Below are 24,454 nucleotides of genomic sequence, written 5' to 3' on the forward strand. Positions count from 1 at the left end.
TGTTTAAAATAGCATTTCTTCACATGTAGTAGATTAAAGTTACACTGCAGAATAGGATTTTTTTTCTTTATTGATGACATCAGGTGAATTGTACTGTACACTGGCCTGAATGGCTCATTCTTGTTTTAAGTTTCCTTATGTTCTCACCTAAACAGGTTCTAAGAAACGGATGGATGGGCAGTCACACCGGCACTTGTCTAGTGAAACCATTCAACCAAAGACAGACTAGATGCTCACATTTACAAAGCCGCTTAACAATGGCAGCCCTGGACTGTAGCTTTCCACTGGTCTTGAGAGCTTCACTCATATCTAAAAGAAGGCAGACAATAATTTGGATGACCAGAAATCAGAAATGAGACATAACACTAGCCTTATTCTTTATGATTTTTTGTTTTCATTTCCTGTAGAACATAAGGAATTTGACAAACGAGAGGAGACCATTCAGTCCAGCAAGCTCGTTTGTTTAGCTAATGGCTAATATTTCATCCAGATACTTCTTAAAGGCTGTCAAAGTGTTGGCGTCAACTACATGACTCTTGTAGTCAGATTCCAACAACACAGTGTAAAGATTGCTTCCCTGCTTCAATCGTAAATGCACTACTGGTGTCCTCAAGTATGTGGTTCACCCTTAAGCTGAAAGAATGTTGCTGAATCAACTTTATGTATAAGGTTAAAAGACCATAAAGTCTTCTTCATCAAGGGTTCATCAAGGGTTCAATGGCTCGGAGGCAGCGACTGGGGCAGACGCAGTCTGAGGGAGAGAAGACAGGAGAGTGAGCCGTTAGGTTGGCCGCCAGGGCTCATTCTTTAAAACGTTCTAAACCTCATGTGAGAAGCATGTCAAGCAGTAAACCTGCAAGCCGGGTGAGAGTGCGTTTGTTTCCATTAAAATTACTGTTTAAGAGGGAGGGAGTTTCTGAAGGGCGGCCGTGTTTCTTTGCCATTGGTTTGCTGTTAAACAGAGAGACTTAAGAGCGTAAGATTAGGCAGCTGGTGGTGCTATGCTGAAGGAACAATGGAGCAGGGGAACTACTGAACTGCACATGAGCAACGGTCACTGCCGTTATGGGCAGCTAACAGGTGGCGACAATACATATATGTAGTCACGCACATGAACTTAGGGGATGCCTTCAAGTCTCCTGCGAGGTCCTAGAAGGAGAATGAAATTTGCAACACTTTCTGAGGCATTTAGGTCCTTTTTCCTACTCCAGGATTCTTGATAAAAATGGGCAGTGCATTTCAGATTAACTAAACTGGACTGGTATAAATGTGTATATATGTGCTATGATGGATTGGCAGCCAACTCAAGGTTGGTCCCTGCCTAGTACCCATTGCTGTTCAGATATGCACTGTGATCATGAAGTAGATAAGCTGCTTATATTGGGAACACATGGAGATCTGCTAGTCCAGTTATGAGATAGTGAACAATCCTCCATCAAAATTGTTAAACATATAAATAAAAAAGCATTTTCTATTTTTTTTTAAATTTTCAAGAGGAGCCCTGCTGGGGTGCTCCACAATGTCACCTTAAAATACCATTTTCTCAAATTGCCTACTTTAACTCAGCAAGGGCTACAAAGCACCAAGCCTACCAGAGCTCCCCCTGTCAATCCAAACATCTCGAAGAAGACGTGCCAGTTAGTTACAGATCAGCCTAGAAGGCTCAGCGTGCTAATTAACTTGCTGCTTTCTTGAAAGTAACCATGAGATAATTTAGAAAATGAGCTCCAAGCCGAATGATGGCCTGTACTGCATACCCTCATTATTTGCTCGCATCTTTCCACATTGCCTAGAAACAGGAGTGTAGAAGACGCACGCTTGGCAAGAGAAGTGAAACCTCATTTTCTAATTATGCCAGCAAGCGTAACAACTAAGCACTTGAGAGTCTGGGTCGGACAGGGGTGCCTGTTCTCGGAGCAGCAGCATTAGTGCACCCAGAATACAACCAAACTCACGCAAGCAAAGGAGGTGCTGATTGAACTAGTGAACAAATTGTTTTCCAATTTTATTTTTACTGCTATTTTATTCCTTTATAATTTACAATGAATTCATATTTGCACAGTGAACTCCTCTGCATGGAGACCTAATCCAAGTATTTCAAATTCTCAAAGACTTTGATAAACTAGATCCAGCAACATTCATTCAGCTTAAGTGTGAATCACATACTCGAGGACATCAGTGGAAATTAAGGGGGAGTGCATTTAGGACCAAAGCCAGGAAGCCCCTCTTCATGCAAAGAGTTGTGGGAGACATGAAGATGAAGCAGAAACCTTGATAATCTTAAAGAAGAATGTAATATAACAGGTCCATGGCTCAGAAAAAAAGCCCAGTTTTTAAAAAAATAATTGCGGCTTAAAGAGGGGGAGTGGTAGTGTTGGCGGGAGCGGTTCTCGGACGCTACGTGATGCGGGCATTTCTTCGCTTAAGTGCACAGGTGATGAGTCGTCCGTATCCGTTATTAATGCCAGGAGCTGTTAATCACCACACCTGAGCCACATCCCCATTATATATAGTAGGAGCCCCAGGGCGGAGAGGGAGAAAAAAAGAAACTGAAAGGGGAAAGCGAACGGATGTTAACTGGAAACTGAAAGCCATACATGAGCGAGCGAGTGGGTGAAGGCAGGCTTGCTAGAGAGAGCAGGCAGCTGAAAGGAGAGCCCCTCGGGAGTGTTAGGCCGACACTCGGGGCAGCTAGAAGTGGTCACTCCTGCTGAGCGCTTTGGAGGAGCAGGAGTGACCGGAATGTGGTTGGCTCGCCGCAAAAGGTAGCGGGAGTCAGAGGCTTGGGAGGTGGCAGCCCCAGCATGAGCATCCTGGTCACTGGGGAACCTAAGTCATAGTCTGGAAAGTCCTACAGAGCCAGGGACCATAGGGATACAGACTAGGAGAAGGTCAGCTGCGGTTAAGGTGACTTCCCTAGTGCATAGCCTGGATGGGAGAAGCAGTAGAAGAAGGCACCAGGCTTTGTTTTAAAGGACTGCTTAACAGCCATAGTATTTTAACTTCGTTTTTATTGATTTATTCATTGGATTTTAACCACCACCTTTTTACTGGTTTTTAATGGATTATCTTATTTATTTATTGACTTTTAGAAACACTACACTATTTATTTTGAACACTGTTTTTGGTTATGTTGTTTAATAAAAGCACTTGCACATTTTTGCACCATCTCCTTGCTTATTTGTGATGTCTTCACTGTCCAGCTCATCCAGTGACATTACCGATGGTGTCGGGTTCAAGAGCTCCCAAAAGGAAGATGGGAGCATAGACTAGAACCTGCATCGTCACAAAGAATCTCAATGAGATGTTGAGACAGCTTAGCTATTAGCTAAGCAAATGGGTTTGATGGACTGAATGGCCTGTCCTTGTTTGTCAAATTTCTTATGATCTAACACAGACTGTATGAACAATTTAACAGTAATGAAGTGTAGCTGAGTTTACCAAAAATTAACAAAGTTCAGCAGCTCTAGTTTGCAAAATGGGATTCAGCAATAGCCTGACGCGTCGAAATGATTCCACAGACAAAATATCTTCGTTTAAAAACTTTAGTAAAAATTCAGAGTAAAACAGTTCACACAAAATTGAGAAACAAATTGATATAGCAAAGAAAAGAAAAGTTCGTGTTTAAGAAAAGCTCTGTTTAAAGCTTAAAAATTTTGTTTAATTTCTTTACGTTTCCTTACACAGTTGAACCATTTCTAAATGGTCAGAAAACTGTATGCTTATTCAATTTTCATTCGGTAAATGGGTTATTCAGTCCCTGCTAGCACCAAGACTGGTTCTAAAAAACAACTGATTCAATGAACACACTGTATCTTAGTTATAACAAGAAAGATCTATCTCATACTGTATTAACTTACAGGGGGTAAAAGGCTATACCATTGTCTATGACTATGAAAGAAAATTCTGTTCTATTCAAATTAAGCAGACACTAGTATGAGTTTAACTTAGAGCATTAACTCTTCTAAGATTAACCCAGCCACAGGGGATGCACAAACCAGCGTATTTCTTAGTGCCGGTCCCAAGCCCGGATAAATGAGGAGGGTTACGTCAGGAAGGGCTTCCACTGTAACATTTTGCCAGATCAACACGTGGACAACAATAAAAATTTCCATACTGGATCGGTCGAGTCCCAGATTAACATTGACCACCACCAGTACTGTTCAGACAGAGCTGGAGGTAGCAGAGTTAAAGATGCAGATGTGTATTTTGTGTGACGAGGATGGATAGGATTAGGAACGAGTACATTAGAGGGTCGGCTTAGGCTGAACGGTTGGGAGACAAAGTCAGAGAGGCGAGATTGTGTTGGTTTGGACATGTGCAGAGGAGAGATGCTGAGTATATTGGGAGAAGGATGCTAAGGATAGAGCTGCCAGGGAAGAGGAAAAGGAGAAGGCCTAAGAGAAGGTTAATGGATGTGGTGAGAGAGGACATGCAGGTGATGGGTGTAACAGAGCAAGATGACGAGGACAGGAAGATATGGAAAAAGATGACGCACTGTGGCAACCCCTAAGGGAGCATTCTAAAGAAGAAGAACATTAACTCTTATAAGATTAGCTCTTACATTAATCATACATCATTTCCACACATAAACTCACAAATCTTACAGATAAGAAGAGCACAATGGCACGTTGGTTAGTGCAGCTGTCTAATGGACGCTGAGTCCTGCGTCTGAGTCCTATGCTCAGTAGTATTCTGTGTGGAGTCTACACGTCTTTCTCGTAAGGCAGGTGTCTCCAACTCCGGTCCTGGAGTGCTACTCCAACTGCAAGTTTTCATTCTAACCCTCTTGTTAATTTTGCTGCTAATTAACTTTTTTCCCTTCATTTTAATTGCTGCGTTTTTTATGATTTGGTCTTTCCTTAAATGGTATCCAAACAGAAATGAGATGACCACCTAAGTCGGTGCCTCACACTCCAACCAATTTAGCTTCAACTAGTTTCTTAATTAGAATCCGATTCTTGTTGTTAATTAAATCCATTATTGAATTCCATGGCTTGTCATTGCTTTCATTCTGCCATGGCATCCATTTCCAAAACTGTCGATTTTCATTTTTCTAAGAGCACCATCAAAATGTTTTGTGGACCTGAGCAGATCAGCCTTACTGAGACCTTCACCTTTCTTTATTTGTAGATAAGATATGATGGAAAATATATCTCATTATGTATCTCATTATTGTTTGGCTGCCAATTAAGGAAAAAATAATAATTAAGGGGTCTGAGACTTAAAAAGTAAGTCCATTAAAATTAAAGCAAAAGAGTTAATTAGCAGAAAATACAGGTCACTAATTAAGAAAAGGGTTAGAATGAAAAGCTGCAGCCACAGTCACACTCCAGGGGCCTCATTTACAAAGCTTGCATACAAACAAAAGGAAGCTCAAAATGTGAGTAGATAGATAGATAGATAGATAGATAGATAGATAGATAGATAGATAGATAGATAGATAGATAGATAGATAGATAGATAGATAGATAGATAGATAGATAGATAGATAGATAGATAGATAGATAGATAGATAGATAGATACTTTATTAATCCCAATGGGAAATTCACATTCTTCAGCAGCAGCATACTGATACAATAAATAATATTAAATTAAAGAATGATAATAATGCAGGTGAAAAACAGACAATAACTTTGTATAATGTTAAATGTTAACGTTTACCCCCCCGGATGGAATTAAAGAGTCGCATAGTTTGGTGGATGAACGATCTCCTCAATCTGTCAGTGGAGCAGGACAGTGACAGCAGTCTGTCGCTGAAGCTGCTCTTCTGTCTGGAGATGATACTATTAAGTGGATGCAGTGGATTCTCCATAATTGATAAGAGCCTGCTGAGCGCCCTTCGCTCTGCCACAGATGTTAAACTGTCCAGCTCCATGCCAACAATAGAGCTTGCCTTCCTCACCAGTTTGTCCAGACGTGAGGCATCTTTCCTCTTAATGCTGCCTCCCCAGCACACCACTGCGTAGAAGAGGGCGCTCGCCACAACTTTCTCTTAGAACATCTGCAGCATCTTATTGCAGATGTTGAAGGATGCCAGCCTTCTAAGGTAGTATAACCGGCTCTGTCTGAGTATGCGACTTCTCACACAAAAATTGGGATTTATAAAAAAACGTGGGGAACGTGTGTGTATTTACGGCACCTCTGACCCACGCGTACACAACGTTTAGTAGAAACAGGGAAATGACAACACCCTTGATCAAGTTAGGAAATGCAGCCAAATCAGATAAATGACGACTCGCATATCACAGAGCTTCGATTATAATGTGCATTGACGTAACAAACATAATAAAGCTAAAATGTGGTGAATATGACTGCATTTTAGTTCCCTTTTAGGAGGCCCAGTGCTATATATTTGCACTAAAGACCCTTTTTTGTCAGTTTAGACTACCTGTTCTCACTTCTCAGGAAGCTGGTCGACAGGTCAAATTAAGCTTCACTCCGTCACGCCCGCTATGCTGGATGCCTTTAACCAACTGACGAAGAGCTACGTCCAGTTTTTGTAAGGCGTGGGTGCATATACATATAACATAATACATTGTTAATTGCAGCAGTGTCCATTTTCCTAACATAATCAGAACACTTTAATGCACTCATATTGCAATGACGAAACCGAGAGAAAAATTAAACTGCTTCTGTTAACTGTAAGCAGTTTTATTCTATTAACATGCAAGCCATCTGTGATGCCAAGATGAGACTGACAATCTTCAGGACTCCTAAAAAAGGTTCCTAAAAAAATGTAACCCAACGACAGCTTAAAAATAGCACATTTTTCCCCAGAAAAATAGTCCAATGACCGAAGTAGACAAAATGACACTGAAAAAAGAGGTAGTGGGTGGTGTTTGTCAGAGCATTACGTACACACCATTAAAGCCCGAGCTGGGGGATCCTCTCTGAGATATTTCAGAGTGATAGAATGAGTATATACCATTACACAAAGGGCGGGGGATTCTTGGGGGAGGAGACTTTACAACTGTAAAGAACATATACAAGTATGAACAACAGCGAAAGGAGTGCCAGAGGGATGGAAAACATGGTAAAAATTGGTTGTGGGGAGGTTGAAAAATAACTCATAATACCACTTTGATTTTTAAAAAGTAGCCCAAAAAAACGCAACCCGCAAAAGTCCATTTTTTTCCTGCAGACAGCAATCAAAAACAGTCCAAATGGGCGTGAAAACCACAGACCTGGCAACACTGCACCACCAGCCAATGAACTTCTGTAGCATTGTAATTGCATATGTATGAGGTACATTACAATGGTTCATATAAGTTTTTTCAGAGTGGAACAGGGTGGGGTTTGAGACGGGTATATGAACGCACATTTACATGTTGAACGTGATTTATAAATGGGAAACGGCATAGAACGCCTGGTTTTTTTTAATCTGATTTATTTATTTTTTTTGGTGTACAGTACACAATTTTTTTAACACATTTTTTCCATGCTCAAAATCATGCAAAGTGTTATAAATGAGAACTTAGGGCTGGAACTGGAGAGCCTGATTTAGGGTTCGCAGATATCCTGGTCACATATTTCTTGACTAAAATTTATTTAAAAAAATATATAATTTTCCCATGTTTTAAACATGACTCGTTTCTCAAGTCAGCTGTACAAAGAGCACTTTGGAGCACATATCCTTAAATACATTAGAAATCACCACTGTAATAATCTCACCACATGGTTGCCAAACATTTCTTTGATTTATTCATCAAAGTTTGACAACAGCGTACAGCTCATCTCGGTGTGCTTCCCCTGACAACCCCAAATAAAGAGCTCTTTACCCCCAAGCCACACCCCTGCTTAAGTATTTCCTACCTAGCTCCACCCTATGACATATTTCCCAGGCTGTCACTCATTCTAGCTCCTTCTACGGCAACCAATCACATTAATTTTATTCAAAACAGGCAATATCAAACCAATCAGGTATTCCATATTATGAAGTAATTATTCCACTTTAGTTTGGAGGCAGCCTAATCAGTGGCTATGCATTTGTGCATATTTAACAGAAAACTTCAGAGCAAATTAAATTTCTGACAAAAGCTGTACTTGGTACTATGAACAACAAGTGGAAATGCCAAAAATGTGAAGGCTGATGTTTTATTCCCTGTGGAGGATGCAGAGGACTGCAATTAGTCACCATATAAATACTGATCATTAGACCTGGACTTGAAGTGGACACAATTTGTGTAAGTGTGGAGCTGTTCACATATTGTACAACAGCATAAATAAAACAATATCTGAGTGGCAGTACAGGGCTTTCTAATTCAGCTGAGCTGTCGTATGTGCAAGTCATTTCAGTGGCCACATTGTAACACAGTAATACACAAGTAGTAAAGTGTCTTATTATATCGGTGGTTTTGGAGTCTGTGTTTGTTTGGTTTTATTCTTTACAGTTGAGCAGTGTAAACATGTAGGTATACAGCATTGTCTCTCCTCCCCAATAGCATCCCGCTTCCCTAGATGGCTGTCCCATATTCTTTCAGAGAGAATTTGTTCTCCTGGTTTTCCACCAGTATTCCAGTTGTTGTCCCACACACCAAAAGATGTGCATTCCTGCTCAATTGATACTAATGCAGCTCGATATGTGAGTGGACCCTGCCCACACTCTGCCCACCATGGTCAGGGCTGGTTTCTGCCATAACAAAGTCTGCCCTACTGCTGACCCTGAATAATACTAAGTAGGTTTAAGAAGGTTAAGTAGAATTAAAATATTCAACAGAATGTACAAATCTTGCAAACTCAGGCTTAACCCACACTGCAGCTTCTGAGTTATTGCTCTGTCCTGACCTGCAACGGCAGGTTACAGAGTGTTGATTTATTGTTCAAATAGACATCCAATAATGTTCTTCCCAATAATTCAATGAGCAAAAAGACAGAAAAATCAAGAAAATTCCCAGAGTTATACCATGAATTCAGATCCCATCACTATCTGCACATTTTAATGTGTTGTAGATTTCACTTTAAATTGATATATTTGCCATTTTTTTCATCAATCTATAATAATACTATACCACAATGACCAATTGCAAACATGTTTTCAGAAAGGTTGGCACACTTATTAAAAATCTAAAACTGAAATTTATCATTAATATAAGCACAAAAACCCTTAATTCAGTACTTTGTAGAAGCACCTTTGGCTGCAATTAAATCTTTGAGTCTTCTTTGGTAAGTGTCTTCAAGCTTTGCACACCTGGATTTGAAGAGTTTCTTCCCTTCTTCCTCCCCAATACTCTCAAGCTCCATTAGACTAGATGAATAACATCTGTAAACTGCCATCTTCAGGTCTTTCCACAGATGTTCTATAGAGTTTAAGTCTGGACTTTGACTGAGCCACTCAAGAGAGACAGAGACTTGTCACGAGGCCAGTGCAGCATTGTCATTGTCTTGGCTCTGAGCTTCAGGTCATTGTTTGCTAAAAGTTGAACCATCACTCCAGTCTGAAGCTGAGTACAATTTGGGGGACCACTGTGTACCTGGGTACATTCATCCTTCACCCCGTTCTGACCAGTCTCTCTGTCCCTGCCACCGAGGAGCACTCTCATAGCATGATGCTGCCACCAGCATGGTTCACCACAGAGATGGTATTAAGCAAGGGATGAGCAGTGCCTGGTCTCCACCAGACAAACTGCTTGGAGTTCTTGTCCCATCATACCAGAGAATCTTTTTCCTCATGAACTTAAATCTTTCATATGCCTTTAATTCAAGAATCGCTTCAGTCAAGCCACTCTACCCTAAATGATGGAGTGCTGCTGTCCTTTCTAACAGGTTCTCCAATCACAGTAGAGGACTTCTGAAGCACATGACCAGTGGGTTTTTAGCTATCTCCCTGACCAAGAGCCTTCTTGTGTGGTTACTCAGTCTGGCTGGACAGCCAGCTCAAGGAAGAGTCCTGGTGGTCCCAAACTTTTTACGTTCCACAATTATTAAGGCCACTGCACTCCTGGAAATACTCAAAGCTTTACAAATGGTTATCTAACTTTGCCCTGATTTGTGCCTCACCACAGTTTTATCACTGAGATCTACAGAGAGTTCCTTGCACTTCATGTCTTTGTTTTTCTCCTGATATGCAGTATGAACTGTGGACCTTATATACACAAATGTGTGCCTTTCTAAGTGATGTCAGATCAAAATAGTTTGTCACGGGTAGACTCCAATCACGTTGCAGACACATAATGCCATAGCAAAAGGTTTGAATACTTACAGAAATGAAGGATTTCAGTTTTTCATTTTTAATAAATTTACAAACCTTTCTGAGAGCATGTTTTCACCTTGTCATTATGAGTTGTTGATTCCAGATTGATGGGGAAAAATTAGCAAATTTGTCTATGGTAACTGCCAGAACAGTTGGACTGTTATCCAGCCGGAAGCCATAATGCTCAGATTATATAGATGGAGGTACAACCCAGATAATAATAATAATAATTCATTACATTTATATAGCGCTTTTCTCAATACTCAAAGATGGGATGACCCTCGGTTCCTAGCCCAGTCGGGATATTCAGATAATGGATTGTCTGTGAGAGACTGGTTACCAAGGAGAGATTAACTCCCAGTGCAAGAGTGGCAGTGTTCCTCTGGCACAGTCCTAGTCTGATTGCATGGGACTTGTAGTTTGGAAGAGCAACCCTGTTAGGATCAACGGGTGCCACCAGAGGGCACTGCCAGAATAAGGTATTCCTACTTTACTGGGCTTCTGCATGTCCCTGAAGTGCTTCCACCAGGCAATGTCAGGGCAACAGAAGTGGTCTCGGGTCTGATATAAGAGAAGCCATCATGCCTTAAAGGATGAGTCACAGTCAGGAGGCAGCAAACGACACTCAACTGCTGGAGTGGAAAGAGAGAGAGAAGACTGCATAGTCACCTTGGCTCTATTATGGTCACTTTGCATTCTGGGAAAGATGCTGTGTGAATAATAAAAGAACTTTATTTGAACCCAGAACTGGGTCTGGTCCGATTGAGTCTGAGTTTGGGGCTCAGTGATACCCCCCTTGTGGGAAATACAGCCAAATCAGATAAATGACGACTCGCATATCATCAAGCTTTTATTATAATGTGCGTTGACGTGACAAACATAATAAAGCTCAAATGTGATGAGTATGGTGCACAGGCTGCATTTTAGTTCCCTTTTAGGAGGGCAAGTGCTGTGTATTTGAACTGAAGAGCTTTTTTTTTGGTTTCACTTCTCAGGAAACTGGTCGACAGGTCAGAAACATCTCAGCCAAGCTTCACTTCGTCATGTCCTCTCTGGGCCTTGTGGTCAAACCATTTAAAATTAAATCTACAACACAATAAAATCTGCAGAAACTGAAGGGGTCTGAATACTTTCTGAATCCACTGCATATAATTTAAAACTGCTTTCTAACCTAAATTTATTTACGCATTTCTTTACACACATAAAAATCATAAACTCCTTTTTTTAATTGGCTAACTTTCAACCTCCTCTCATAGTAAGAATATGTTCCATGCAGTAAACTTTTTTTTTTGCTCCATTATAACTAAAACATTGGCTGGACTAAACGCCTTTGTGCTGTACTTAAATGTAATCTTGAGCCGTTTATTTTTACACTTTTGTCTGCTGCTAATTAAATTTTCCACAAGTACAATTACAGCCTGTTACGTGATTTTATTGGCATGTAATATCAGACGCCTTAGCCCTCTGATGGACTCTGGCTAGTTAGCACTTCTTTATTTTATTTTTTTTCATAATGCAGATAGAACTTTTTGCAGGTATACTGCCCTCATGGTGGTGTCCAAAAATTGCTCAATATATAGGAATTATCTTTAATTATAATTTAATTAATACCCATCAAATCATCCTCTGCGTCACCCTGTTGGCAACATGCTTTGTGGGTTTGGAGAATGACCTGCACCTCAGACTCCCTAGGTCTGTCCAATATGACATGAATTAGCATATTTACTGAGTACCCCCCCACACACCCTTTTCATATTTTTCACTCTTTCCTATGTTTCCACCCACACCCTTAAGTGCTAAAATATCAACAAAACTGAATGAATTAACTGACTATCTCACCAGCCACCTCCGCCGTCTCTTATCACCCTGTCTCCTACTCCTGCGATTCTGTGTCATTCATCTATTCTGAGTACTGCCTGACTTACACTCATACAAGTGCATTACCCAGAAAGTTTTTCAGAATTACTTTTTTATGTCTAGTAATTTATTGCAGAACTGTTCACTATTCTCATTTCCAACAAAAATTTCCACTGATTTTAATAGCTATGTGTACACACAGGGGGCAGGCTGAAGGGCTCTAGTGATTGTAATTATACCGCTTCACCAGGGGTTGGCACTGTGTTTTCATACCTTTCTCTCTTTCTCCCTCCACAAACGGGATGATTGACAGCTAGGATATTAATGATGTCACGTCCGGTGTCTGGCTATCTGGACCCGCCTCTTCTTGCTGGGGGAACTGATTCTCCTCCATCATTGCTTGTTCCATTAGAACTCTTGTCTGAAAAGTCATTTTCACTGTTTATTTTAATTTTTCATTGTGATCCAAGTATACATGGTGCCGGGTTGGACTTCAAATCTTTGTCTTGGCATGCTCTTACAAAGGCTTGTATGAAACATTAGCATACATTGAAATATCTGAAATAACCTTAAAGTGAGGGCTGGTCATCCAGAGTACGGTGTGTCAATGAGCTCCACTGTCCTCTCCCAGAACCCATGAGTCATGGAGCCCACTGAGTTACTGTGCTGTCATCAACAGCATTGTTTCTGTAGGCAGTTTTAAAGAATTCCTAATTGAAAACTCACATTACTGCTCAATGGCCTTTTAAAACTAAGTGTTCTTGATAAAAAGCAACTTTTTAAAGAGGCATATTTTGTCTAGTTAAAGCATCCCAACATGAGACAAAACCTCAAACTTTCCTTGGTTTTGGGCTGATTTGTCTTGTGAAGTTTGATTGCTCTTGTTTTAATGAGGACATTGTTTTACAGTTAATTTCTCTGCAATTAATTTTATTCTGTGTTGATATTGCAATTTTAATAATTTATTAGCTTCTGCGCAAGTGAGTAATTTGCAAAGGATGAAATGCCAAGGTTATTCTCATTTACTTTTTCTTCTTGTTATTGTTTTTGTAAATTAAGATTTACTTCACACATTCACATATTTAAAATAATTTGTTTAATTGTTTTCATTAATAATATGCTGTTCAGGTTGTTATATGTTGGCAATGCTCACATCCATAAAATGAAGCACAAGCAAAAGATCCACATAGATTTCTGTAAGAAAATACGGACGATTGCAAACAGAACATTAGAAACAATTTAGACGAGAACAGGCCATTTGGCCCAACAAAGCTGACCAGTTCTGTACACTTAATTCTTCTAAAAAAATATCAAGTTGAGTTTTGAATCCCACTGTCTACCACACTACTTGGTAGCTTATTCCAAGTGTCTATGGTTCTCTGTGAAAAAAAAAATAACTTTTTTCATGTTTGAGTGAAATTGACCCTTAACAAGTTTCCAACTGTGTCCCTGTGTTCTTGATGAACTCATTTTAAAGTCACAGTAACTGTTATGATCCACCTCATTTTAGAAATGTTTTTAATTTATTGATGGTATTGATGGGGCTTTTTTAAACATTGAGATTAACCGTCCTAACCATCAACATCAGTCCTTGATGAATATTTAAGAGCAGTTTATAATTATTCCTACTTTTTATGACACCATCTTGTTCTAGTATGGGTGCCGCCGTGTAGTACTATCATTCTCCAGGCAGTTGTTGAACTAGGAGTCCCAATCACTGGAGTTCCAAAGCACATAGTCCCAAATCCCAAACACTTCCAATAATGTCCACTAGAGGGGGATAGCACAGTAAAAGTAATAAGGGCAAGCACCGAATCTTTAGAAAATTAAACATTTATTCTTCTCAAAATGGATTCCAATCTCAATGAAGCATCATGGAGCACAGAGACAAAATGGAAATGCCCGTAACAAAGACCATCCAAGTTGAACAAAGTTCCAGAATTCAAAGTAGAAAAACAGCAAGAAGGTCAAAATTCAAAAAATATAGCAAAGGCATAAGCACAGCAAGACAAAGATAACTCACCAACTCCAGAACACATATACAATGAGACGCCAGGTGCTGTGGAAGACTGCCTGGATTTATAGGGCGGAGGGAAATTCCTGGTAGTGATTAGCAGGTGGCCCCGCCTCTTGGGGGACCGCCCACAAAACATATGGAACATAGAAGGCAGCTTAAAACCAAAAATAAAGAATGATGCACATAGAATCAAAGAATCAATAATGAACAAAAGACATGCATTTGAACAGAGGAGGACCCTTGGCTGAGATATGACAGTGGCTTGATAAATCATATAACTAGCATGACAAAATATAAACCTACATGCATTTACACATGATACCTTATATCAGGGGTCCTCAGTCACAGTTCTGGAGGGTCACAGTGGCTGCAGGTTTTTGTCCCAACTACTTTCCTTGTTGATAATGAAACTTGGTATTTAACGATATGCCTTATTAGTGCTTCCATTTATTCGAGACAAATTTTAATCACATTATATAGCAGGGTTCCTCAGTGACAGTCCTGGAGGGTCGCAGCCTTTTCCCTTCAACAAATTGCTTAATTAGAACCCATTCATGTATTTGCCACTAAAGCAATATATTTTTTTAGCTTAATTTTAGTTAACTTACTTGTTATAATTCAGAATTCATAAGATCCCATTTTAGTTTTAATCAGCTACCTTTAGGTTTCAATTACTTCTAGTTATTTATTTTTTTTAACCATCCATCAGTTAATAGTGGAGTATAATTGATAAAGACGCCATCAGCTCTCCAGCTTACTTGCTTTCCAGTTACAATAGTGAATGAGCATCATGAAGTATCTGTGTTAATAAAATATTTAGAAATAAATGAGCGAGAACAAGGAATGATTATGGAGTGCAAATCTCTTCCAGCCCTCCAAAAGTATGAATACTCCTCTCACAAAAGAAAACTCTAAAATTGGTCTTGGAGGGATGAAAGCATTTACAAGATATACAGTTCAACATTATCAGCAAGGACTGTCCTTAAATGAGTTAACTGCCAGGAATAAAAAGCTTCACCCAGTGAGGCCCACCAGGACACTGAATGAGGACCCCTGTCCTGGATTGTCTGGATTCCTCTAAAATCTTTGTGCATTTTGATTTCTTGGTTTATGATCTCTTTTTCGACTTTGTTCTTATCTAATGTTTTGGTTACCTTTATAATGGTTTTCAGGTTTTTTAATGTTTCTCTCTCTCCTGCTCCTCTATTTACAATCTTCCTTGTAGAAGAACACACTCTTTCTATTGAAAGTGTCCTCCGCCGGTCCCAAAGCTTAGGTCCTGACAGCTGTTTAATGTTTTCATGCTGAATAATTCATTCATATTTTCATGTAAAATCATGTCATCCTCTCTTTCTGAGTTCTAGTTTATATACTGTAGCTATAGTTTATTTTTTGACATCAATAATATATTTTTTTCTGAAACTGGTACTGCATCCTGCTGACTGTAGTTTTACTTTCATTTTCTAGCTTTGTGTTATTCCTATACTTATTCTATTAATTTAGCATTGCATTTTTGGCTTTCCATGATGTCATCATGTGTTTTAGAGGGCGTGTTCCATTTACTAGAATTTGGTTGTTCGTTGCCAAGGACACGCCCCCTGGAAACTGTGTCATGTGATTTCACTGGAATGCTGGATTTAAAACTTGTTGCACAGACCTTTAGTTCTTTAAGGTTCTGACCTTTGCTAGTTTTCTGGTCCTGTCTCTTTTGGCTTGGTGCTCATGAAAGAATAACAACAGCTCTCAGTTTGGATGTTGGGTGAGAAGAAAGATGGTGGTGGAGGAAGAGCAAGGCCCATGGGAATGAAAAATCATAAAAGAGCGCTCCTTAATATCTTTTTGGTTTCTACTAGACAACAATGATATCAGAAAGAATTACAAAGGGGACATGTTCTTTTTCTCATGTTTCTCAGATTTTTCCTCCAGAGACACAATACCCCAGTATTCTAACAAGTGTCCCCTTTCCAGTTTCAGGAGAAATCTCAACAAAGTCACACAGTGGGCTCAGATTTTCCAAGTTGTGCCTTGAACTTTTTTTTTTTTTTTACAATTTTAAAGTATTTGCATTGTGTGCTCAGTAATATATGGTGACATGTATGGACAGTTGGTAACAAACCACTTTATTATAATTGCAAAACTATAGTCCTTTCTTCTGAAAAATACTGTTAGACTCTGCAATTTATATTGCTGTGTTGAAATTAGACCATAGTCACTTTAGAAGAAAAGCATGCAGGATTTCAAACTCTGAGGCTGTTTGTTCAAATCCCACTACTGACACTACTGTGTGACCATGAAAACATCACTTCATCTGCCTGTGCTCCAATTGGAAAAAACAAGAGAAATGGAAATGATCGTACCTCAGATGTTGTAAGTTTCCTTGGATAAAGGTGTCAGTCCAACAATAAGTAAAGAATAGGAAGTCTTGGAAGTTATGGGAAAGAGTAGTGGAAGCTAGGTTAAGAAGTGAGGTGATGATTAGTGAGCAGCAGTAGGGTTTCATGCCAAGAAAGAGCACCACAGATGCGATGTTTGCTCTGAGGATGTTGATGGAGAAGTATAGAGAATGACAGAAGGAATTGCATTGCGTCTTTGTGGACCTGGAGAAAGCATATGACAGGATGTCTCGAGAGGAGCTGTGGTATTGTATGAGGAAGTTGGGAGTGGCAGAGAAGTATGTAAGAGTTGTACAGGATATGTATGATTGAAGTGAGTGACGGATGCATTCAATGTGGAGGTGGGATTACATCAGGGATCGGCTCTGAGCCCTTTCTTATTTGCAATGGTGATGGACTGGTTGACAGATGAGATTAGACAGGAGTCCCCATGGACTATGATGTTTGATGATGACATTGTGATCAGTAGCGAGAGTAGGGAGCAGGTTGAGGAGACCCTGGAGAGGTGGGGATATGCTCTAGAGAGTAGAGAAATGAAGGTCAGTAGGACAAAGACAGAATACATTTGTGTAAATGAGAGGAAGGTGAGTGGAATGGTGAGGATGCAGGGAGTAGAGTTAGCGAAGGTGGATAAGTTTAAGTACTTGGGATCAACAGTACAGAGTAATGGGGATTGTGGAAGAGAGGTGAAAAAGAGAGTGCCGGCAGGATGGAGTGGATGGAGAAGAGTGTCAGGAGTAATTTGTGACAGACAGGTATCAGCAAGAGTGAAAGGGAAGATCTACAGGACGGTAGTGAGACCAGCTATGTTATATGGGTTGGAGATGATGGCACTGATCAGAAAGCAGGAGACAGAGCTGGAGGTGGTAGAGTTAAAGATGTTAAGATCTGTATTGGGTGTGATGTGGATGGACACGATTAGAAATGAGTACATTAGAGGATGAGCTCAGGTTGGACGGTTGGGAGACAAAGTCAGAGAAGCAAGATTGCATTGGTTTGGACATGTGCAGAGGAGAGATGCTGAATATATTTGGAGAAGGATGTTAAAGACAGAGCTGCCAGGCAAGTGGAAAAGAGAAAGGCCTAAGAGAAGGTTTATGGATTTGGTGAGAGAGGATATGCAGGTGATGGGTGTAACAAAACAAGATGTAGAGTACAGGAAGAGATGGAACAAGATGATCCGCTGTGGCAACCCCTAACGAGAGCAGCCAAAAGAAGAAGAAGAAGAAAGTCTTGGAAGAGATGAAAACAAGACTAGAAAGAGATCTAACCTGCCCTTCACATCAAATTTGACTCCTTTTACTTCAGCTGTATCTCATGTGTCCTTTTTGTCTGACTCCTAAGGAATTTTAGGAGAAACATCTTTGACAAAGCTGATTCTTCAATGAAACTTAAATGAGAATCTCTTTAACGTCCATGCCACAATTATGGTTGTGAAGTTTGCAGATGATATGACCATGGTGGGTCTCATATCAGACAATGATGAGACTCACTATAGAGAGGAGATACAACACCTAGCACTATGGTGCTCAGCCAACAACCTCATCTTGAACACCAGCAAGATCAAAGAGGGCATTGTGGACTATAGGGGGTCCAGAAGAACAGAAGATGCTCCTATATTCATACATGAGGAGGCTGTAATATGTGTGGACAATATCAAGTTCTTGGGTATCCACATCACATCGGATCTGACCTGGTCTTTGAACACATCTCACCTGGTAAAGAAGGCCCAAGAAAGACTCTTCTTCCTCAGGAAGATGAGACATGCTGGATTCTCCTCTCAGCTGCTCACAAACTTCTACAGATCCGCTATAGAGAGCATTCTCTGTCACAGTATGACAGTGTGGTACGGCAGCTGCACAGCACAGGATAGGAAGGACTTGGCACGGGTGGTGAGAACAGCACAGGGGATCGTGGGAAGTCCTCTCCTAGACCTGGACTCTGTATATGCTGGAAGGGTGCAGAAGAGGGTCAAATGTATAGCTGCGGATCTCACCCATCCGGGAAATGGACTGTTTGTACCACTGCCTTTGGGAAAGTGGTACAGAAACATAAAAACACGTACCAGCAGACTGAAAGACAGCTTTTTCCCCAAAGCTGTGAAGTCCATCTGTCCCTGCTGATATAAACACATACTGTACATCTACCCCTAACCTGCCGCCCTGTAGACATGCACACGCACTGTCCCTCGTAATCAAACAAACACACTCGTATTCCTCCCCTGCAGACCCACGCACACAGATCACTGGTCTCTGCAGGCGCACTACCTCAGGAAAAGTCTGGACTTGATGATATTTTATTGCTGCTGTCTTTTATACATATTATGTTTATTTTATTATTTATAGTGTATTGTGTATTTAAGTATTCTGCCTTGAAGCCGAGTCCTACCAACAAATAAGTTTGTTATGTGTATGCATAATGACAATAAAGAATTCTATCTATCTTCTATCTAACCTTTGAGCACTAAAGTTTTCCTGTGGGGAAACAGTGAGATTGTTCAGACAGCAAGAGTCAAGTGAATGGCAGACCTGCGTTACAATCACTCATCGATTTTGTGATTATTTTGGTATTTTTTTTTCCGTATGTTTATGGCTTTATTTATCCCTTATGTTATTTTCTCCAGCATTTCCTCGGATATCATTCTAAAAACATTTTAATACTTTGGTCTTGTGGCTCTGTATGTGCCAATATCGGACACAGCAGTCACCATCTCACTTAAGAGCAAGCTGTCTCAAAGGCTTCTAAGTAAACTTTAAGACAATTAATGATAAGCCCTTCTACAATTTCTAAAGGTGACAATTTTCCAGGTCCTGACTTTGAGTTTAGTGCTGTCCTCTTAACGAATGTTTGCCTGATCCTCTGACTTCTGCCTGTTTAGCGTTTCTGATTTCTGGTTTAGCGATGCCAACTATTTGCCACTTGATTCTTTAATCAGCGAATACCATTTAATTTACTCTTTAGAGCATATTCGCTGGTCACCTGAGGTCGATGGCATATTTACCTTAGGGACTGTCGCTTTACAAAGGTTTTTGGTGAACTTGACAACAGTGAGTCATTAGTTCTCTGTTTTGTACTTGAGAATCCAATTAAGGGCCCAATGGCTTACTAGCAATAAGACTCCAATGTGTCATTGACCTGTTGGCTGTCACCATTCAATTTAATATAAAATGTTGGTTACTTAGGTATGAAAGATGCTTTATAAAAGAATGAGACTGCCAGAAAAGAGATTTTCGTTGAACCAGAGTCTATAAATTCCAATCAGCGAAGTAACTGCTTTGAAAAAAACAATTTTCAACATTCTCATAGAGTTGGTTTTTCTGAAACAACGCCTGTGGAAACTCGAGGTCAAATGGACACGGCAGCAGATAAAAAAGCACCTAACAAGAGCAGCAGGAGTTACAATATTTATTTTACAGAATCACTCAAATTTTTCTCATCTCTCCAGAACTCCAGGCCTCATTGCGGCGAGACAGCACATTGTCCTACAGAGGGAGAAATTTAAATAAACAGCACTGTACAGAATGCAGCTTAGTAACTGAAGGCACAGAAAATTGACGGCCAAGTACCTTTAATTTAATACTGTGACAGAAGCCATTTCCTCAAAGAAGACCTTTTCAAGGTTGTTTATACAAATAGTGCAGACAACAGAACTGCAAAGCTCAATTTGCTTTCTCTTCTTATAAGTCAGTTCTTTACAAATATTTTCCAGAAATTAAAAGGGAAAACAGGACATCTTTTTTGATTATTATTTTTGTCCCCCACTAGACTGAAAATGAATCTTTTCAAAACTGATATTCCTTTTTGGTACTAATGGAATCGCAAATTTTTTTCAATGTGGAATTTCCAAAGAAAAAATACATCATAATAATATTTTAATAGAATAATTAAACTTGCAAAGCTTTTAAAATGTGATTCTGTGTATTGAATTCAATACCCAAGAGCCTTTCCTGTTGTACAAAGCTAAAGGAGTGTGTGTGTGTGTGTGTGTGTGTGGGGGGGGGGGGGGGGGGGGTTCTTTCCTGGGGTAAAGCAAGTATACAGATGGGGGTTAAGGTTAGGTCAGAATACAAAAGGACTGAGAAAACAAAACGTCCGTTTTAAATAAAAAACAAAAATCAGTGTCAAAAGTAACAAAGCCAAACATTCTGTCAAATGTAATTTTTCTGTTTCCTACAGCAAAAATGCTTTTTAATTGAAAAATCAAACCAAAGCAAGGATACCAGTAACAAGGTAGTGCTATTTAAATGGCACAAAGATGACAAATGTTACGGTGCCAACTGGTCACGGAGACATTGTTAATAACAATATACTGTATAGCTGCATCCATAAGAACAAAAATACACACGAAAGCATCACAAGCAGAATAATATGCCGAGATGACAACAATAAGTTTTAAAAAAATAATAAGACTGAAACAAAAGTTTTATGTACACAAACTCACTTATGACTAAAACAAAATTGCATTCTAAAGGACTAAATTAGTGATCGGATAGGCATCAGGAGGCAGCCTAACAAGATCATGTCATGTCATTTTTTTATTGAATTTATTAAAATCAAATAACATTCCGTACAAGCAAATCAAGTTTTACAAAACTAGGTTTGAAACTATTTAACCCCCACCCCTAATGTGTAATCTGATGTCATGTCATTTTCTAAGGCTGTCTTAATTCAGACCAGGGTCCTAGGGGGTACTGATGCCTATCTCAGCTAGCATAGGGATCAAGGAAGGAACAAATCCTCAAATGGGCGCCAGTCCATCGCATACACACCAATCACCCACTAGGGCAACTCACCCATTCACTTAATCTGCATGTTTTTGGACCGTTAGAGGAAACCAGAACACCTGGAGTGAACACATGCAAACTCCATGCAGAGAGGACCCAAGACGAGAACCCTGTCTTCTTCTTCTTCTTCTTCTTCTTCTTCTTCTTCTTCTTCTTCCTCTTTATCTTTTCCCACTTCTATATGGAGTCGATGCACTTCATCAACCTTCTCTAAACACCTGCACCTTTTCATCACTCAGACTCCTTTTCTTCTGACCGTTTACTTTACCCATCAACCTTTGCTTTGGCCTCCCTTGCTTTCTCTTCCCCTGTGCTTCTGTTCCCATCACTCTTTTGCCCATGTATTCATTGTCTCTCCTCATCACAGGTCCATATCACTTCAACATACTTTCCTACACTTTCTTAGATATCTCTCCCACTTTTGCTGCACCTCTGATTGTCTCATTTGTTATTCTGGCCATTTCTGTGACCCCATACATTCATCACAACATTCTCATTTCTACCACATCTAACTTCTTCTTCTGTGCTCCCTTCAGTACCCATGTCTGAGCTCCATACATCATTACTGGCATCACCACTGTCTTAAAAACCTTACCTTGAACCTTCGATTGCACACTACTCCTGATACCTTCTTGCAATTGTTCCATCCACACTGCACTCTGTGGCTTATTTACACATTTAGCTCTCCATCTTAGGCTACCACTGATCCCAGACATTTACATTTATCCACTCTTTTCAAGATCTCTCCCAGCAGGCTAACTTCTGAATCCTCATCACCATTAAAGCTCATACAGTTAGGTCCATAAATATTTGGACAGGAACAATTTTTTTCTAATTTTGGTTCTGTACATTACCACAATGAATTTTAAATGAAACAACTCAGATGCAGTTGAAGTGCAGACTTTCAGCTTTAATTCAGTGGGGTGAACAAAACGATTGCATAAAAATGTGAGGCAACTAAAGCATTTTTTTAACACAATCCCTTCATTTCAGGGGCTCAAAAGTAATTGGACAATTCACTCAAAGGCTATTTCATGGACAGGTGTGGGCAAGTCCGTCGTTATGTCATTATCAATTAAGCAAATAAAAGGCCTGGAGTTGATTTGAGGTGTGGTGCTTGCATGTGGAAGATTTTGCTGTGAACAGACAACATGCGGTCAAAGGAGCTCTCCATGTAGGTGAAAGAAGCCATCCTTGAGCTGCGAAAACAGAAAAAACCCATCCAAGAAATTGCTACAATATTACGAGTGGCAAAATCTACAGTTTGGTACATCTTGAGAAAGAAAGCAAGCACTGGTGAACTCAGCAACGCAAAAAGACCTGGACGTCCTTGGAAGACAACAGTGGTGGATGATCACAGAATCATTTCCATGGTGAAAAGAAACCCCTTCACAACAGCCAACCAAGTGAACAACACTCTCCAGGGGGTAGGCGTATCGATATCCAAGTCTACCATAAAGAGAAGTCTGCATGAAAGTAAATAGAGAGGGTGCACTGCAAGGTGCAAGCCACTCATAAGCCTCAAGAATAGAAAGGCTAGATTGGACTTTGCTAAAGAACATCTAAAAAAGCCAGCACAGTTCTGGAAAAACATTCTTTGGACAGATGAAACCAAGATCAACCTCTACCAGAATGATGGCAAGAAAAAAGTATGGAGAAGGTGTGGAACAGCTCATTATCCAAAGCATACCACATCATCTGTAAAACACGGTGGAGGCAGTGTGATGACTTGGGCGTGCATGGCTGCCAATGGCACTGGGACACTAGTGTTTATTGATGATGTGACACAGGACAGAAGCAGCTGAATGAATTCTGAGGTGTTCAGAGACATACTGTCTGCTCAAATCCAGCTAAATGCAGTCAAATTGATTGGGCGGCGTTTCATGATACAGATGGACAATGACCCAAAATATACAGCCAAAGCAAACCAGGAGTTTATTAAAGCAAAGAAGTGGAAAATTCTTGAATAGCCAAGTCAGTTGCCTGATCTTAACCCAATTGAGCAGGCATTTCACTTGTTGAAGACTAAACTTCAGACATAAAGTCCCACAAACAAAACAGCAACTGAAAGCCGCTGCAGTAAAGGTCTGGCAGAGCATTAAAAAGGGGGAAACCCAGCATCTGGTGATGTCCATGAGTTCAAGACTTCAGGCTGTCATTGCCAGCAAAGGGTTTTCAACCAAGTATTAGAAATGAACATTTTATTTCCAGTTATTTAATTTGTCCAATTACTTTTGAGCCCTTGAAATGAAGGGATTGTGTTCAAAAAATGCTTTAGTTGCCTCACATTTTTATGTAATCGTTTTGTTCACCCCACTGAATTAAAGCTGAAAGTCTGCACTTCAACTGCATCTGAGTTGTTTCATTTAAAATCATTGTGGTAATGTACAGAACCAAAATTAGAAAAAAGTTGTCTCTGTCCAAATATTTATGGACCTAACTGTATGCACCTTTATCTTCAACCCTCTATCTTCCAAGGCCCTTCTCCATTCTTCCAACTTCCTCCTCACGTCCTCTTTTAGGGTGCTACAGAACACAATGTCATCAGCAGAACGCCTGCCCCGGGGGGACTGCTCTTTTGTCACATGACTCAACACATCCTTAACCAGATCAAAGAGGCCAGGAATTCAAAAAGACCCCCATGGCAGACCTACTGTAACTGGGATCTTGACCTGGCACCTGTCTACAGTAAGTAAATATGACATGTACTATATGCAGTATAAAAGATAGAGCCCTATAGCAATACTTTTGTGAATGGGAAGCATGATATTATAATTTGAATAATGTGTCCAGAATGTAACCAAAAAGGAAGTCATTGCTTCTTTCATTTGTTCTTGATAGTATGCACGTCTGCTGTAACTGTTTTATATAATAATTGGGAAAGAAATTACTTGCATTTCATCTGAGTGTGTGCACATGGATTTTAAGTTTCCATTCAATGTCTGATTTCTTAATAAAGAAATTGATTTCACAGAACACCCAAAAGAGGTAATCAACAGAAGCACAGTGTGACAATGTATCAAATAATTATTAGGGTTAATTATACTGTTCTTCTGTCTACTTTGTCATGCTAGATGTTAAATATTAAACCAGAGAATAGCTGCTGTATTCTGCCATATATTTGTATTTGCATTTGGATGTGCTGCAGTTGAAAGTGTTTTATTAGTCGTATTTAATTGCAATGGTGTTTAATAAGTGCACGCCTGAATA

This window comes from Erpetoichthys calabaricus, chromosome 9 (genome assembly GCF_900747795.2).
Source record: "Erpetoichthys calabaricus chromosome 9, fErpCal1.3, whole genome shotgun sequence".
Classification (NCBI taxonomy): Eukaryota; Metazoa; Chordata; class Cladistia; order Polypteriformes; family Polypteridae; genus Erpetoichthys; species Erpetoichthys calabaricus.